Genomic DNA, 19152 nt, shown 5'->3' with positions numbered 1-19152 from the left:
GATTTGTAACAATCAGAATGGGTTTGTGGTCAGAAGTGACTCTAGTTAATGCAATTTGAATTGCATTAGGTATTACCTCATCCAAGTCTACACTAAACAAAAATTTGTCTAACCTGCAAAGAAGAGGATCCGCTTGCATATCTGACCAAGTGAATGCACCTCCCAGCAAAGGCAAGTCAATCAGTTCTTGTGAAAATAAACTCACTTAAGAAGGAGTTGTTTCTGTTATCACCATCACCTATGTTCCTTTCTTCACTAGACCGCACAACATTCATATCACCTGCAAAGCATATAGGACCGCCCACTAATGTCTGATTTCCTCTAAATCCCTCAAAAAAATAGCCCTTTCATTATACTCACAGGGAGAGTATACATTAACAACATCCCACTTCAACCCATTATATTTATTAACCAAAACCACAAAAATATTATTATATCCCATCCTTACATCTTCTTTCACAAATTTAGGGCTATCCCAGATGGAGAGAACACCCCCACTACTCTCAACTGATGGAATGTACAACCAATCAAAGTCACCATCATATCACAATTGTCTAATAAACCATTCAGATATCTTCATCATCTTTGTTTCCTGAATCAAACAAATTGCACATCTTTGTGTAGCAATCAAATTCTTAACATGAACCATTTTATCATAAGAATTGAGCCCTCTAATGTTCCAATTAACGATTTTATAATCCATTAGAACCATTCGAAGTGCCTATATCATTATCTCCCCCATTCTAGAGCTCTCACCTTCATCTTCTTCAGAAACCCTAATCCCCAAATTATCACCCATTACAGAATTTGACACCTCAAGCTCTCCCTCTTTTGATTTCGCCTTTCTAAATCTATCTCTATATTTCAACACCTGATTATGAATCGTATCTTTCGGATGTTCTTCATCCCCTTCAACATCACCGCCATGATTCCTACAGTGATCCAGAATATGCTCCACCGTATCATCTATAAGATCCATGTTCTCCAATTGAGAATTCCGAAGATCCCCAAGCTTTGAAACAATTTGATTTTCAATACTAGACAATAAATTGATTTCAGAAATCAGTTGCCTATCTGATTGCATTGAAGGCTCCCTACGGGTACCTGAACTCGATACTTCCTTATTCTCACTCCTTATCTCATTCTCTGTGAGAGAGTTTTGAGATAATAACGAATGATTTTTTAGGGACCATGGTTTTTTTGAGGGGACCATGATTTTATTAGGCCACCTTCCCTATAGTGAAAAGGGGTGTCCTAAAACGTTGAAATGACTAACCTACCCTTAACCTAATTTAATTTAAAACCAACCTAATAACCACCTATATATATAACCACCACCTCCTCCCACCACCACCGCCCATCACCGCCGATTACCACCACCACCACCTCTGATCATCACCACCACCACCACTGATTACCAACACCACCACCTCCGATTATCACCACCACCAACCACCACCACCACCACCGCCACCGCCTATTTAAGAAATGTAACAACATCAATGCAATCACAATTAAGTTCAGTTACATAATAATTTTATCGAGTATAAAAGACACCAACCGTAACCTGATTCTGCCATGGGACGACTCCAGAGGTATTTTCCAACGAACCCTTCACTTTAATTTGATTTTGATTGCTTCAATCGAATAGAAATCATCAAAATAGGGTTTAATAGGAGTTACAGAGCCATGTTCGGTTAGGCCGATTTTCCAAAAAACCCTAGTTTACTAACCGAACTTCTTGAAAATGAAGAACACGAAGAACAGTTCGGTTCTATTGGATTTAAAACTAAGTCACCGAACTCTCTGTTCGGTTGTTTCGCAAAAAATTTTAAAACTACAAAGTAACCGAACTCCACCCTTAGAACCGAAAAAAAACAAATCCAGTCTAACCGAACTGTGTTGTTGTGCCACTATGTTGAGTTCCAAAATAATCGAACTTAGCCAATAGAGTTCGGTTTGTTCGCAAAAACTTTAAAAATTACAAAGTAACCGAACTTAGCCAATTAGACGCTGGAACTTCACATTTTGTTTGTTTGTTAAGTTCGGTAACTTCACAATTTTATCGCAGAAACCGAACTCAGAGTTCGGTTGGTTAGCTGTTAGGTTCATGTTTGCGAAAGAACCGAACTTCGTAAACTTATATACTCTTATATTACGTAAAGTTCGGTTAGATCAAAAGTGCATGCAGTTTGCGAATCAACCGAACATAACGATGTAACTCCTAGAAATTCTATTATTTGAGAGTTCGGTAACCTGCGTGTTTGGAACAAGTAGCCGAACTACACTTTCAGGTGAGTTCGGTTACTTGTTCATCTCACGGGGCAACCGAACTACAGCTTCAGATGAGTTCAGTTACTTGTTCTTCATATAAAGTAACCGAACTGTTCAAAATCCAGTTCAAATCCGGATCATTTTGAAGATTAACAAATATTCTAGGAGAGGATGGAGATGAAGAATCAGATGAGTTTTCATCATTTGAATACTCAAACTTAGTGAATTGGAAAAAAAAATTATTTTCCATGTTTTTCTCCTTCATCTTCTCTAACTCTACTCTCTCAATAATTCTACTCAACTAATAATAAACCCATCTTTTAATTTAATCTCACTAATTGTTTTTAACTAAATCATTCACTAATCATAACCTAAAATTAATTAAGAGGGTAGATTAGGTATTAAATAAATAACTAGATATGGGGTGACCTAAAATTACTTTTAATGCCTTTACCCAAAATAAAACCATGGTCCCCAAAAAAACCATGGTCCCCAAAAAATCGTTCATAATAACGACGTAAATCTTGACCCATTAGTATGAGAATGTTCTGGGCCGTTGGGACTAGATCCAGGAATAAAAACCCATTTCCCTCCTTCCAACTCATCAATTGATAAGCGGCCACCTCATTGTCCATCTCAGCACTTTTTCCTTACGTATTAGAATTCAATTTTCCCTCCGAGAAATCAGTGCTTGAAATCTTCTCAGAATTCAAAATTTAAATTCCTGTCGTTAGCTAATTTATCTCACAGCTGTAAATCCTGTTCAGACAACGTACTACTCGGCGCATAATTTGGATCGTCAACACCACCTATTTGTCATCAATCTCCGATACTAACATCGTCGGGATTTGATTCAAGCTACCGGAAACTTCAATCCTTGCGAAGTGAAAATTCTGAGCCCTTAATGTCTCCACAGAGATATACGAGAATTCTCCCAAAGACAATTCGTTACCAATCTTTCTTAATGCCTCCACACTCCACAGTTCCTTAGGCAGACCCCTGATCTCAAGCCAATGAGAAGATTGAAAAGTTTTCTCAATTAGAATGATGGTATTATGAGCTAAACCAGTCGATTTCTTTTCTTCCGCGCTCAACTTCACCACCTTCTTGTCTTTACTATCCTTAACACTCTGATCGGCGAAGTTACCAGACCAAGTTGATACTCTGATCACTATGCCATCATAATTCCATTTCAGAAGCCTCCATATCTTCACCCATTCCTCCTTTCCTGATGAATCAATGCTTTCATAGGAGCAAAGTTATCAATCTTCAGAAACCTCTTAATACCCAGTATCTTCTTGACCATAGTAACCACATGATTCCAACTCACCTTCTTCGAAACTACCACCAATCCCAAACTCAATAATTTGTCTTTCAGCTTTTAGTGACTAGGAGGAAAATCTTTCGCAGTAGGTATAATTTGGACCCTATCCGTTTTTAATTTGGACCCTATCCGCAGTAGGTATAATTTGGAAAACCTTCTTCAATCTCTCCGTACAAGATTTAGGTGCTACCGTTGTGGATCGCTCTTTCTCTTCGCGATTTATTTACGTTTTGCATCTTTTATTGTATTTGTTTCATGTTTATGATGCACTCAGTTTTCTTGAAAACCATCATGTAAACTTTTCTTAATGGAATGAAATACTAATGGTTTATTATCAAAAAAAAAAAAGTTTCCAATAACGAATATATTAGGACTATGAATTTTTATCAATATATGGAGTTTGTTAATATATGGAGTTTTTACTGTAAGAAAAACTATAACATGTTTAACAAAAAGAATCAATGTTACCCTTACTTTTCCTGACTAATCTCGATGATAATCCAAATAAATATATATAGGGGATAAATAAATAAACCCTTGAGTTTGATAACTAGGTTAACTTGTACGCTTAAGACTTGTACACTTTGCTCATAACAAGAAAGAAATTAAAAAAAACAAAAAAACTTATATCCAAGAGTGTACGACCAGTTAACTAAATAGGTGCAAGCTTTCCGATCTATCTTCAAACTTTGAAGTGTTAAGGGCTTGATTGATTTAGTTCCATGGTTTATAGAAAAGTGAAACTTGACCGCAAATAAAATAAACAAAACTAGTGACGGATTAACCCTAAAAAAAATCAAGCGACATACGATATATATATTTGATGTATCAATATGAACATAAAATATGGGTTGCGATAAAAAGAAAATAGTTTCGAAAGCACAAACTCCAAAATCGCAGCAAAAAATCATACATATATATAGACCTAACATCAGTTGAACTAACCATACACATTTGTATATGTCATTGTTTAAACTCAAAAACAAAGAGAAAATTAAACTTCATTAAAAATAAAATGGTTTAATTTCTACGAAAAACAGGAAAGATCGATTATGTTTTGAGGAAAGAAAATGAATCGATCGTTAAAAATTGTTCAGTGATCAGAGCATACTGATAACGTCTTGTGAAATAGAGAAAAAGGAAAGGAAGACACAAAGTAGAGGAAAGAAAAGAGAAAGAATTCTATTGATATGTGTATGTGTATGGAATACAAAGGTTTGGGACTCTATTTATAGAGTTTACATAATTGGTACCCAAGTAATAGGGTTCCACTAAAATGGGCATCTACATAATAAACTGTCGCTTATAACATATTTAAATATTTTTTTTAGGTTAACAATTCTTTCTTTTTCGGTTAGAGAATGACACTTGTTGATGGGGAAAAACGATTTGCTGATTTTTTTAGGAAAGAGGAAACTCGAGCATGCAGGCGGAGACTCCTCGACCGAGCAAATTTCCTAAAACTTTTTCAAACAGATGCACTGCATGGGAGTGCTTTGAGTTCGAGAGATCAATTTGTAGGACTCCGGCCTAAACCAAGATAATGGTCGTTCCATAGTCAATTCGGTCACAAGAGAGAAGAGGGTCGATCTATAGGAGGGAAGCTGAGAAGTGTCTGTGAGATCAATGATGATCAAGGATTGTAGATGTGTTGACGATTTCTGCAAGTTGATGAACTACTTGGTTCAGATGAAAGAATAAGTTCTGATCGATTGAGTGAACTCTGCTCTGTTGAGAGTTACTGTTCCGACGAGAATTCTTCGTCGTTCAATCGTGGATTCAGAAACTTATTTATATTGCAAGAATAGTAGACACATTGATCTAGTAAGTGTGACGGTTTCTGGAGTGAAATAGTGGGAAATCGTGGTTAAACCAGTTCTCTGTCGTGCGGAGACTTGGTTGATTGTACATCCACTACTTTGCTAACTCCCTCAACTGCTTGCACGACTTACTCACATTTCTCATCGTGGATGTACACATGTGTCGTAGGCCGCCAGACCAAAACCCTAGTGAATATCCCCCCATGTGACGTGATTGATGTCTCACGGATGTGGAGTCTGCATGGCAGACGTGTATTTAATTAGTAAGTTGTTGACTTGACCAAACGATGAGTCTTAGCCTTGATGAGTCGAGCATAATGAACGAATGTGATATGCTCTGAGACTCATGGATTGGTCAAAATGTGTCTGATGGGATACAGTATTGGAAAGACGTTGAGTCTTGATAAATTGTGATATATCATTTTACCAGTCGAAGTAATAATGATATTTGGATCGAGCGGCGATGAGATTGCTAGATCAAGGACTTATTTTGGTATGTCGAACATTCAAAAGGAAATCAAAGATATTGTTGAATTATACAGAATGCTCATTTCTGATCTAATATATCATGAATGATCGAATGACAAAGTGGGATCAGAAATATTAGATGGTCATCTGTTCGAACCATGTTGCTCAGTCTAGCGAAAATGTTGGCAGCAAGACCAAACATTAAATATAAATTAAAATATTGATCGCTGGATTAATAGAATTCTCGAATGTTAATAGTTGAATCAACATGAGGAATATTGCTCGGTCGAGCAATTGATAGTTGAATCAATGAGTTCTGAACCCATTTGATCGTGTATTTTGCTAGCTTAAGCAATTTTTGAGTGAGAAAGGACCGACCAAGGGGTATGAAACCGGCCCTGGTGGTCGTGGGACCAGCTGGTGGTCGATTGATCAAGTTCCAGGTTGGTTAGAAAGAGTTTGAACCCAATATGAACTGTAGAAGATTAATTAGGTCAAAATCATTAATGTATGTGGGACCGGCTCCTTGCAAGCCTAAGGGCTGACCTTGGTCAGTCAAGGTGGCATGCCCGTGTCACCACATTGTCCGCGACTCGATCCTAAGAATATTGATATTTTCTGGTGCGCGTTCGAGCAATATTTTGGTTTTTCAGAAGAGTTTGATCTTGACTGAAACTCTCGATTTTGCTTGAGTGAGCAAGTAGAATTTTGCTCGCGCGACCAATATTTTGAGAATATTAAAATAATGATATTTTAATGTGTGTCGTGAAAAGCCCGGACAGTCATGTGACCATTTGATTTTTTGGCTTTTTGATAGTTTGAGAAATATGGAAAAAAGTTAATTAGTATTTGGGTCGTAGATTTTGGTATGGTTTAGTGTTTGGATCTTAAATTTGTCCAATTTAGAGTTTGGGTCGTTGACCCGTTAGTCAACTACGGGTCAGGTCAAACCATTGACAGAGTTAGAGAATTAACGTTAGTTGGCTGGATTATTTACACGTTTGCCATTCTTTCAGAAATATCCATGAAAATCCGTCATTCTCACCTGAGACAACTCTAATACTCTATCTCTGCTCAGTTAACATCATCGCTCAATTAACCCCATAAGAGTATTCAATCGCAAATCAGTTTGTGTAGTGGTTTCATCATCATCCGTTTGTTGTATACCATTTTATCACCATAAGAGAACGAATCCATTGAAATCTAAATAATATTGTTACCACAATCAAAGAATTCTCTTTTATATGAACAGGTGATAATGATGCCCATTAATTCACAAACCTTATCTCTAAACAAACATCACCTCATCTCAGATGTCTTCTACTGGTTTGCAAGAAATAAAACTCAAATCAGAAAACGCCGTTATTAATCCCTGAGATCTAAACATGTACCGATGAGAAATGGAAAAACCGAGCATCTAAGATTAAATCTGAAGAATCAGACCATACAATATGATCACGAAAGAATCAAACCGGAAACATGTACCAAGAAATCAAACTTATCAATCCAGTGAAAATTTCATAGGTTCATGCACAAAAAAGATTAAATTTGTGAATCTAGATACACATCAAATCCCTAAATGAAGCCAACACGATTATGCTTTTGATAATGAAAAAAAAAAAGACGAAACTCCGCCAAGTATGTCATAGAACAAGTCAACCAGAGAAATATTATGATTGGGGAAAAGTTTACCGCAAAAAGATTTGGTAAAGATATGGCAAACGAGTAAATATTGACACTAACCATCGTTAACTCAATTTACAGATTGACCTGACTTCGTAGTTGAATAACGGGTCAACGACCCAAACTCTAAATTGGACAAACTTAGAGCAACCACAGTCACGACCAAATTTGGGTACTAAACCCAAATTTGGTCCCAGAAAGTATCGCAGTGGTGAGGAGTAAACCCAAATTTGGTCGCCAAATTTAGGGTTTGAGACCAAATGTGGTCGTCGGCCCAGACTAAAAAAGATATAGTGGGACGGAAGTATTAGGAGCGTATGATATAAGGCGTAAGTTTAATCAGCGTATACAATCAGGCGAGCATATAATCACCGTATGAGTCAGGCGCATGTATTAACTCCGCCCCCTTCAAACGCGTCAGACGATGTTAATACTTACGCCTGAAATGGGACGGATGTATAAAGGGCGTATGAATGAGGCGCAGTTATAAAAAACGTCTGGGTTGGGCGCATGTATTGTGAGCGTCTGTGTCTAGGCGTATCTTTAATGTACGTCTCTTGTCCATCTACCCTCCGCGTTTCTTCATTAGCTTCTATCAAACACAAATGAAGTTGCATTTCTCACTGAAGCTGGTTGTTCTTATCGAAAGGAAAAAAATCTGAGAAGGGTTCACAATGGTTGGAATAAAAGCCAGCAGTGGTGATGGTTTTGAAAGCTAGATGGATTTTTGGAGTTCAGGCATGAGTAATGATTTAATAAACTTGGGATAATGATGACCTAACAGCATCAACAGTGGATACAGGAGATGCTGATGTTGCTTCCATTGTTCCAATCGGTTGATGGCTGCATACAAAGGAAGAATGGATCCTCAAATTTGCTCGAGTATGGTACTGGCCGTTGATTCGTACAACTGAATGAGAGATAAAGTTCACGGCAACAGAACGAGATGCAGAGTGTTAACTGGTTGCTCGAGCTGTGCTATTGCCGGAAGATGGAGAAATGGAACAGTGGCGTCAGGGGTTGTTGGCCGATGGTGCTGTGACTGATATGGCATTGCTCGTGTTATGCTCGAGTTTGAGAACTTTTGGAAAGAATGATGGGTTGGCTGATATTAAGCTACTGCAATCGTCGGTGTTGGAAAAAGAAGAGACGAAGAAAGATGTTAGACGAATTGGTTTCACGACACAGACGCAGTTTCTATCTGCGTTTGAATGAGACGCCATTTGTAACTCCGTCCCAGCAAACGCAATTACCATCTACGTCCCGTGCACGGCGTGAATAATACCTACGTCCCATTCAAGCGCGCATTATACCTCCGTTTCATTCAGACGCATATTATGAACACGCTCCATCAAGAAACGTGGATATAAGTTGCGTCCCGCATCAAGCGTGGATATAAGTTCCGCTTCACCAAAATTTGGTATTCTCCCACTGGGCTTGAACACACGGAAAACCAAATTTTTTTGGTTTTTAATCTGGCTTTTGGTATTTGGTCCATCTCATGACTGTGGTTGCTCTTAGGACCCAAATACTAAACTATACCAAAATCTAAGACCCAAATACTAATTAACTCTATGGAAAAGTTAGGTTTTTTGCTCAAACAAAGGAGTTTCATGAAATGAGGGAAGAAATAATAATAATAAAATAAGGAATTGGGAGGTGTGGGACCGGCCATGGCTAGGGCATGGCAGGACATCCCATGTGCAGTGTGCTCGGTCACGTGCTTTTTCCTATTTTATATTATTATTTTCATCAATTGAGGAAAATATAATAGAAACTAGGAGTTTTGCTCGAACGAGGAAGTTTGCTCAAATAAGGAGTTTTCATAAGATTAGGAAAAATAATAAAATAAGGTGAAAAATAAAAGGGAGGCGTGGACCGGCCGGCCGGTGGGCCCGGTCCCATGCATGCCTCGTTTGTATTTATTGTTATTATTTTTTTCCCATTTGCATAGGTTTTCTCGTTCGTCCATATTTTGAATGCTCATTTATGTGTTTGGGTGTTCGTTCGTGCATTGTTGTTAAGTACTCTCGCACAATTTTCTCAGGGCTTACTCAGTGGTGGCCCAGATTCCCGAACAGTGAATATTTATTACTAATTCATGAAATTTAGCTGAGAACAAGCCATGAAACAGAGTAATAAAATAGATTGATTATTTATTACTAATTCATGGAATTCAGTCGGGAATAAGCCATGAAATGGAGTAATGAGATAGATTGATTATCTATTACTAATTCATGGAATTTCAGCCGGGAATAAGCCATGAAACGGAGTAATGAGATAGATTGATTAACTTTTACTAATTCATGGGATTCATCCGGGAATAATCCATGAAACGAAGTAATAAGATAAAATAGATTATTTTTCTAGGAATTCGATTGATGAATGTTGCGCTGGAATTTAATCTATGAATTGCTCTATACTAGAGTGCAACATATCTAGGAGCGAGTTTATTCGAGAATTGAGGTATGAGATGATAGAAGCATCATACTCGTTCTGAATATCGATTCTGCATAGTCAGGGAACAGTGTGGCATCCTAAATACGTTAACGCTCTATACTAGCATGCAATATGTCTAGGAGTCGTCCAATCATTAAGAGATTCTATACATATGCACTCTACATAGTCAGGGAACAGTGTGGCATCCTGAAGACATTAACGCTTTATACTAGCATGCAATATGTCTAGGAGCCGTCCAATCATTTCGATTCTATATAGAGGTGTTGATGAAATATGTAAAGTGTCGAAAAGCTCAACTGGGAGGCTTTACAAATGACATATTCATATAGAGCTCTGAGAGGGTGTACGCTCAGTCAGAGATTGTGAAATGAGCTTTCACGAATCCTAAAATATGAGTTTCATTTACATTTTTGACGTGTCAGAAAATGGAAGATCATGATTTTACGATTTTATCCTTTGTTGAAAATCCACCATCTACAACATTGTTAATCAGTCCTAAACTTTACCACTCTTTCTATTTAATATGTATATACGACCCAATTATATATGTCCCAATTACTCTAACAAGAAAAATTAAATGAACAGAAAGTAAAAAACCTTGGTACACAAATTGCACTACATCATTACAAGTGTTAAATATAAAACTAAAAAGAAAATAAAATGGCTTGTTGGCAAATTTGTAAGAACCCGTGACTAGCATACGCATTTTAATTCAAAGATGTCTAGATTGAATTCATCGAGGTATCTACTAAGGGCTATCCCAAAACTATAAATAAACTATAATATCCCTTTCACACATATACTTTTAATTACTTTTTGAATTTTTTTGTTTTAATTTTTTTGTGATATTTCCAATCGTTACTAAATCCGTATCTAAAAGCCTTCAATCCCAGACAAGTTGAGGACCCGAGGTAGGTTAGAAATGAAAACCTAAAATATAACCAAGATATCTTTGTTAATCTTCTGGTACGTGGATCGCTAATCTCCACGCACGTCTGTCCAACACCAGCTATTCGGTTATGTTACGACCATTCAAAGCCTATTTCACTCTTTTCTCCTAGGTAAACTTTGGTTGACGCAAACCTCTCTTTTCCTTGATCAGTGTCACCCCCATTTTATTGCAAACATTCTCATTCCTAATGCAATCGTGTCTCGTGTGTCCATAAATCTACCGTAGCATATGTGTTTTTGTTACATGCATCTCCCGAATGTGTTGACTTTAAGTAACCCCACATATAAAGCATCATCGGTCTGATCACTGTCCTATAAAGCTTCTTTAAGCTTTTGCGGGACTTTTCTATCTCACAGGATGCCAGTTGCTTATTGTCATTTCACCTACCTCACCCGAATCCTATGCCAAACGTCCTCCTCAATTCCATCACCACCTTGAAGCATCGATCCAAAATATCGAAAGGATTTTGTTCTAGGCACTAATTGCTCGGCTAAATAAATATTTTCGTCTTCAGTTATAGCGTCACTCAACTCGCACTTCATGTACTCAGTTTTAGTCCTACCGAGTTTAAAGCCCTTCGATTTCAAATTTTGTCTCTACCACTCCAGATGCCTCACGACCCCGGCTCTACTCTCGTAAATTAGCGCCACATCATCAGCAAAGAACATCCACCAAGGAAGCACTCCTTCAATGTCCTTCGTAATATGACCCATCAATAGAGCCAAAATATAAGGGGTCAAAGTTGACCCTTGGTGTAGTCCTATCCTGGTATGGAAGTCATGAGCCTCGTCATTGCATGTTCTGATCCTTTATACAACGCAGTGTACATATCTTTGATTAGGGTGACATACTTTGTGGGGACTTTATATTTTTCGAGATCCCACCACATTACCTTCGATGGAACTCTGTCGCACGCTTTCTCCAGGTCAATAAATACCATGTGTATGTCTTTCTTCTACTCCCGGTACCATGTGCAAGTCTTTCTTCTCCCTAACGAAATGGAACCGGTTTCAGCATGATTTCGACTTCTCTACTCTTCTACTTCTCTGCAACTGTCACCACTTACAAGAGATCAATGTGTTAATTGTCGCTGCTACAAATAGGTTCTTTGACCTATTGAGATGATACGAAATCCATATCCCAAAAATACCATACAGAAGCTTTCTCTCAATTCTAACAAAGAGAACTCATCCTTAAAGCAATAAAACACATCCTATCCTTGGCATACCATTACATTGATCTCAACACCTTCTCAGTTTCCCTCCCTGCAGACATACCCTTATCCTCCTATTATGACCGAATGAAAATTATAACGGTCGTTGCATACAATGCATTTGTTTAAGGGTTAGACGATTTTCTTTTACCAACATCTGCCTACTCCACCATTTTACCTTTTACCCTGTAAACGTTTTTAACCCCCCAAAAAAGGGCGTCCAAAGTGGAAGATTAATCTCTCGGTTGAAAACCCAATTTCTTAAAATGCTAGGCCATAGGTCAGGTTGAAATACCTATCTTATTCTCAATACAAACACTAGTGGTGCTTTTGATACCACTCTTTCTACTTCAAACACTGGTATTCTGGGTATCACCCATCATATCAAGAACGCTGGTGATAATACCAGAACCAATACTGGCGTTTCCTCTCTGGAGAATTTGCAGATGACCCTCTTTTGTACTTAGAGGAGTTCCAGTCAATAATGGAAGCAAAGGATAAACCTAGGGAGAGTGTAACATCGTATGTTGAGAGATACCGCCAGTAAGTGAATTCTCACTCAGTTTATCTCTACACCATTAAGTTTTTCCCATGCTTACCTAGCGTGGGGATCGGACCTTGCTAAGAGGAGCACCTCTGCTCTATCTAAATGCCATGAATAGGTAGATTCACCTCTGTAATATTTTGTTAAACATAGGAACTCAATGACTATCCAAGAAGAACATTATACCGAGAGATTCACCACTTAACTAATGTCTAATCATGATAAGGATCATCATGGATATTTACCCGTGAAACTACGAGAGTGTCCACATATGACATAAAACTGTTACAAGGAGGTACCAACATGTACGCTTGTATGGATACTAATAATGACATGAGAATGAAGGAAAACCGTGTCAACAAATGATATTCAGGGCCAAGACAGTAAAAACTAACGCCTTTCGTGTAGGGTATTTGGTCATGAAAGCACCAAGACCCAGCCGCCACTTTATGACATGCTCGGACTGGAAAGGACTATTTATGATCGGCAATGCCATTATTGGCGTATATTACAAATTGGCTGTTGCAGATGACAAGATAGTAAAAGTGGCAATACAAGGAAAGTGGCTCACAAGGTTTGACGTTTGATAAAAGACACTTGCACTAGTACCAATACATTGTCATACCTTCGTCATAATTAAGGTGTTCATTAAAAAAAAGTGCAATATATGTATTAGAGCTACATTATTGACTCTTTATCTTCAAATCTCATGGAAATAAGAAACCGATTAATTTATTTTCTAAACTCAAATCATTATAGACTTTAGCATCCTTTCATCGAGATAATTACTGTGGAAACCTTATAAGTAAATCTAATGTTTTAGAGACAGTTAATAAAATCCACCAGATTTCTGACTTGCTGAGCTATTACTAGATACTCACTCTCTTAGTTCAAGGGCTATGGAGTGAGTGTTCTCATTCGATATGAATGAGTATCACTGGATTTGCTCAAATTACTATTGAGTGAGAATACTCACTCATTCACCAATAATCACTCATACATTCATTGGAACGAGTGAGTGGGCGAAAGGGGAGACTAAGTGGCTGATTGTCAGTCGTTTGGGGAAAAAACACGTTGAGCTGCTGAAAATCTGTCTCTCAAACTTATTTTTAGAGTTTTATTAATTTAAAACTCTTAAATGTGGGACCCACATTTAGATTTTATCATCAAAAAAAAACTTCGAAGAGGCATATATTCAACCGCTTGGAGAGAAAAAATCTCTCCAAGCGGATAAACATTAGCCGCTTAGTCTGTTTATTTTGGACATCCATGGTCAGAAAAACACTAATTCACGCGGTCCTCACTCAATTAGACAGTGAATGAGTGTTAAAAACACTCATTCCATAGCCCTTGCTCTTAAAAGTTAAGCTACTTCAAATTTGCACAATTCTTAGGGCAAAAATAAGAGTGAGATACTTTTAGGTATTTTTTCCAATTATATCTTTAGAATAACAAAATAATAAAATTTAAAAATGACATATATCTCAAATTATGTCATGGATATTTGTAAACTTTGTATAGTTGGAAATCATATTAAAACATTTATGTAACTAATACATACATGACTATCAAATTCTGCATGATTATCAAATTATACATATTCTTCTACGAGGGAGGATCCCCTTACATGTTTATTCTTATATTATCTAACATTTTATGTGTGCTTTTGGTGAATAAAAACTAAATGCTATTGTATTTTAAGCTAATATTTTGGGGACATGTTCCTCTTACGAAATTCTACATACTTACCAAATATGAGTGCACTCTGAGTTGTATAACACCACCATCCACTACTTTGAAAACGAGCAGTTGAAAATCTATAAATTTTTGACCATTAAAATTAAGATTGTCAGATGGTGAGGTTTAGTATTCCAGAATGTGCTATTTTTGGGGGAACGTTGAGCTTCGTAAGAAAAACATATCCCCTAAATATTAGCTTCAAATTCGTTATTGTTTGGTTTTTATTCACAAAGTGTGAGAATAAATATGTAAGGGATCCTCCCTCTTCTCATATACTAATAATAATAAATTAAAAGGATAATTTTAGTAATGTTGCTTATTTAGTGAAACCTCAATCTTTTAAAAAATATAAATAGCTCAATTTTTGAGAAACATAAGGAATATTTTTTATTTCCAACGCTTGTTTTAATTATTGAGTAAAAACGATATAGAGATTTTTTTTTTAATATATCTGAGATATGTATAAATGTTGGGAGGAAATCAAAAACTTTTCTTTTGTTCAAATATGCAACCCTTTTTTAGTTTCGTGTAACTAAAGGAGGGACCTGGGCAGCCAATAAACCCACTGCAACTTGGAACCGTGCTCCATCCCCTGAATCGCTTAATTTTATTTTCAATCAGCTAAACATGGATAGATGGCTGGCCATTTCTAGTAGCATAGTAAGTCAGCACCAACATAGGAAGTCCCACCAACCTCCGATTGTAGTCTCGTTTTGACTTTTTAATACGTTATGGTATTATGTTAAAAAATGTTGGTATTAATCGGAGAATATTTTACAGTAATTGGCGGCATAATTTTCGATGCAAATAGTTCAAATATGCAGGGTTATTCAAGGATTTTTAATGACGATATGAACCGTAAAACATCCCGAATAATACCAGCATCCTCGATTACTCGTTCTTCTTAACGATAACGAGGGCAAGACTCTCTAAAGCGATCTTAAAAGGTTTATATATGTATAAAGGCAAATTAAAAAACAATCCAATTATTAAGACCCGATTTGCAAAAGAGTCGTACTGCTACGAACCATTAACAAATTGGTCACACTTTCGTTTATAGGATGGTTAAGTCCGTGGGGCCCATAAAATCAGAGTTAAATGAAATTGTTAAGTTACCAAACTATCCTTAACCTAACTCTGATAGATCTGATACCGTAAATCGGGTTTATGTTACATCTCGAGGATTATTTGGACGCACAAGATTAATCACAACTAAACGGATGCTATAACAGTTAGGGTTTTCTTCTCCTCTCTATTTTTTGCCGCCTCTGTTTCTATTCTTGAAGCTCTGCAAAAATGGCGATTGAGTAAAGAATGATAGATTTCGAGTGAATTTTCTCATCAACAGTGAGGGTTTTGTTAACATAGTTCGTGTTAGGTTTGTTTTGATGCTTACTGAGATTGAGAAAGAGATGGAGATACATGGTAGATAAATCGATATTTGTGGTAAGATGATTGATGGGTTGTATGAATTAATGGTCTGAGTTAACTTCTGGTTTTGTTGATTGATACTGCAATGTGTAAGGAAGAGATGAATAGTCTATAGTCTGATTGTGGATGAACTCTAGTTGTGTTTTTGTGAAGATTTTCGAGCAAATCAGGTAACTGTTTGTTGAATATTGGGTATGTTTTGATTGTTTGTAGTGGTTTTTTAACAATTTTAGGGATTTTTTTTCATAAACTCCAATTAGGGAAAGGGGGTATTTTGTATTTTATCTGATGTTCTCTGCTGATTGGAGTTGATGTTCTTTATGGGTATTTGAGGAGACTCCAGACATGAATTCAATACAGCTGAAGGTGAAGCAACATGAATGGATTCTGGGTAGGGCTTGATGGAATTGATTTGGAGTTGTTGTTGGTGATTGTAAGAAAATAAAAGATGAACTGAAGTACTGAAGCTGGTACTGTTACTGTGTTTGGAGGTGGTGATGTTCTTTGAGCTATTGAAGTATGCTAGTGATGAAAAGAGAAGGTGTTGGTGGTTGGAGTTGTGAGAGATTCAGATGGTGCTATTGAGTCTGTTGGATTCAGGGACAAAGATGGTTGTTGTGTGGTGTTTGATACAGAAACTAAGATGGTGGTGTTGTTTAGGTGAAATTGCAGGAGATGGAGTGGAGGTGTGGATTGGTGTGATGAATGGAAGAGAGAAAGGACTACAACAAATGAATGAGTTTAAGGCTAGATGTATGGTATGGATTTGAAGCTGTAAACTGATGGGTTGGAGGAATTGAAATTATGAAGAAGGGGTATGAGTTCATGGAAGAGATAGATGCAGTTGCAAGGTGTACGTTAGATTTTGCCAGTAGAAATTTATAAAATTATAATCTAAAAGGGTATATTAAATTTTGAATTTTAGTAAGTTCAATTTGATTATACAGTAGTATTGAGGTTCATTTGATGCTGGAAAATGGAGTTTTCATTTGAATTCATGTTTACAGTTCTTGTTATTTTATCAAGTTTTGACAGGAAATTTTGTTTGAAATTGATTATAGCCTTCATTTTGATTATATGAGAACACAAACATTTTTATTGGTTTCAATTTGTAAAGTGTTCAATTTTGATAGTGGGGGTGCAACATTGAGGTTGCTGAGTAGTTTGTAGTGCAAATAGTTGTTGAAATGACGAATTGGAAGATAAAGATAAGTTTGTTGCAGGAGTTCTTGCTACATGGGGCTTGCTTGAGAAGTGGCCGAGAAGCTCCAGATATGAATCGTGAGGGAGAACTCGTTGATGACTTAAGAGCTGAAGTGAGTTCTTTTTTCTCTTTTTCTTGTTAATTTCCCATTTAACAGTGTGCAGAGAAGTTGTAATTGATCTAATAACTGCCTATGTAGGTGATGGATGAGCTTTTAAGGGGACGGAATGAGTTTGATCAATGGTGAGCTTTTTAGTTTAAGTGACTAAAAAATTCTTCCACATCTGTTTAGAGTTAGGGATTCACATGATTCTTCTTGGTTTGTTCATCATAAATAGTTATGGACTATTCACATCAGATTTTATTTCAACTGTTGTTGCATTATCCAATGTGAGTCACCCACTGCTATTTCACGCCAATGGTCTTTCCCTGTCATGTTGGTTACTTCGTTATATATCCAAGCTTACAATAAGAATGACCTTGATCAATTGTAGTCTTTTACTCGTTAGTGATTAAGCTCCTCATGTTTTTGATATGGCCATTTTTAAAGCATTTTGTTGAGTTATGTGAATTCTAACTCTAAACAGATGGGTTAAGTTAATTGAGCTGATAGGAGTTGCAGCGGCAACCTGATCCAGTATGCAAAATAGTGGTTGAACTAGTTGATTCTGAGAAGATTATGGGATTTCAGAGAATGGTGTTGATGGTCAAGAAGAAGCTGTTACGGCAATGGATGTGTGCAATTTTAGATGGCTCAAATGTCATTGTTTGAGAATGTGCAGGAGCTGAAATGCTTGTGGAAGGGATATAGAGCAAAATGAGCCAGTCTGCTAGGTGCTGGTTACAAGATGCCACCACGTCAGCGATTGGTTAACTGTGGTTAACATTCACTTGAGTTAAGAGTGAGGGTATTTTGGGGACAACTAACCCCGTTTTTTTGGAGAACTGTTATGTCGGACCAAGTAGGATCATTTTGTAACCAATTTACAAAAGTATGATCAGTTTGTAACTGAATTATAAAAAGTATGATCATTTTGTAAATGGCCGTATGTATAATCAGCAGTCTCACTTTACTAAATTTGCTATCTAATGATTCGTACACCTATTAGCTGAAAAGTAACATTGTACGAATCTTTCCTAGGGGTGGGCTTCTTGTCTTTACGCTTTTTATTCTTGTATCCTTTTGGAAAAGTTACTTGATTAGTTATTGATATCTAATATCAATATCATTATGTAAGTCATTATGTAAGGGAAGAAAAGGTGTCTAATGTACAGTGATCTAAAAGAAATGGGACGGAGATTAAAAGAAAACACTAACATATGTTTGATTTCTCCCCTGTATATGTATACGGTTCTACACACGGGTTTATTTCTATCTCTATATAAATACGGCTACATAATGTCTTTTAAAATTATGTTACATAATATCTTTTAAAATTATGTTTGTTTGACCACTATCTAATAACGCTATATTGTGTAACCAATTTTGTATACTTCTCATTTTACCTTTATAAAATTCTAAAAAATCCATGAAGACCCATTCCAACCAAAAATGTTCAAAAACAAAAACCGTTTTTTTTTAATGTTATATTTCATAAATCAAGTAATGAGGTACAATAAGTTTACAATGTTATCTTTATCAAAAATATTATACAGTATACTTGATTTACTAATTTTTTTCCTAAGGTGCAAAGATATATGTTGAAGATTCTTGATTCTTGCTTCCTTAGCTAAAATATTCGTTGCCGATTACCTTAGTTTGTGGAAGTGTATCCAGATTCGCTTCAACTTCTTTAATTGTGTTTCAGCTTCCCAAGATACGTCCTTACAATTCTTATTGAAGAAGTCAGCAATACCTTTACAATCTGTGACAATTGACATACTAGAAAGAATATTATCTCTTAACGAATAAGTAGCTTTTAACATTGCTTTAGCTTCCGCATGAACTGTTGTCATTGATTTGTCTGAATCTGCTTCGATATGCATAAATTCCTCTTGAACTACTGAAAATAAAGTAAACGCGAATGCCATTAATAAGT

At 36.6% G+C, this 19152-nt stretch overlaps 1 long non-coding RNA gene across 3 annotated transcripts; it reads left to right on the top strand.

Annotated features, from left to right (window-relative positions):
- Positions 1-15748: 15748 nt before the first annotated feature.
- Positions 15749-18430, top strand: LOC113298993. 3 transcript variants are annotated; one of them, XR_003334531.1, is made up of 4 exons: positions 15749-16079; positions 16253-17225; positions 17313-17356; positions 17701-18430. It is a non-coding gene; the product is annotated as an uncharacterized LOC113298993 (long non-coding RNA). The 3 variants fall into 3 exon arrangements; XR_003334530.1 differs by having other exon boundaries at positions 15749-16811; positions 17133-17225; XR_003334529.1 differs by having other exon boundaries at positions 15749-17225.
- Positions 18431-19152: the final 722 nt, after the last annotated feature.

The sequence above is a fragment of the Papaver somniferum genome, chromosome 7 (genome assembly GCF_003573695.1).
Source record: "Papaver somniferum cultivar HN1 chromosome 7, ASM357369v1, whole genome shotgun sequence".
NCBI lineage: Eukaryota > Viridiplantae > Streptophyta > Magnoliopsida > Ranunculales > Papaveraceae > Papaver > Papaver somniferum.
This window is presented reverse-complemented; position numbering and strand designations above follow the sequence as displayed.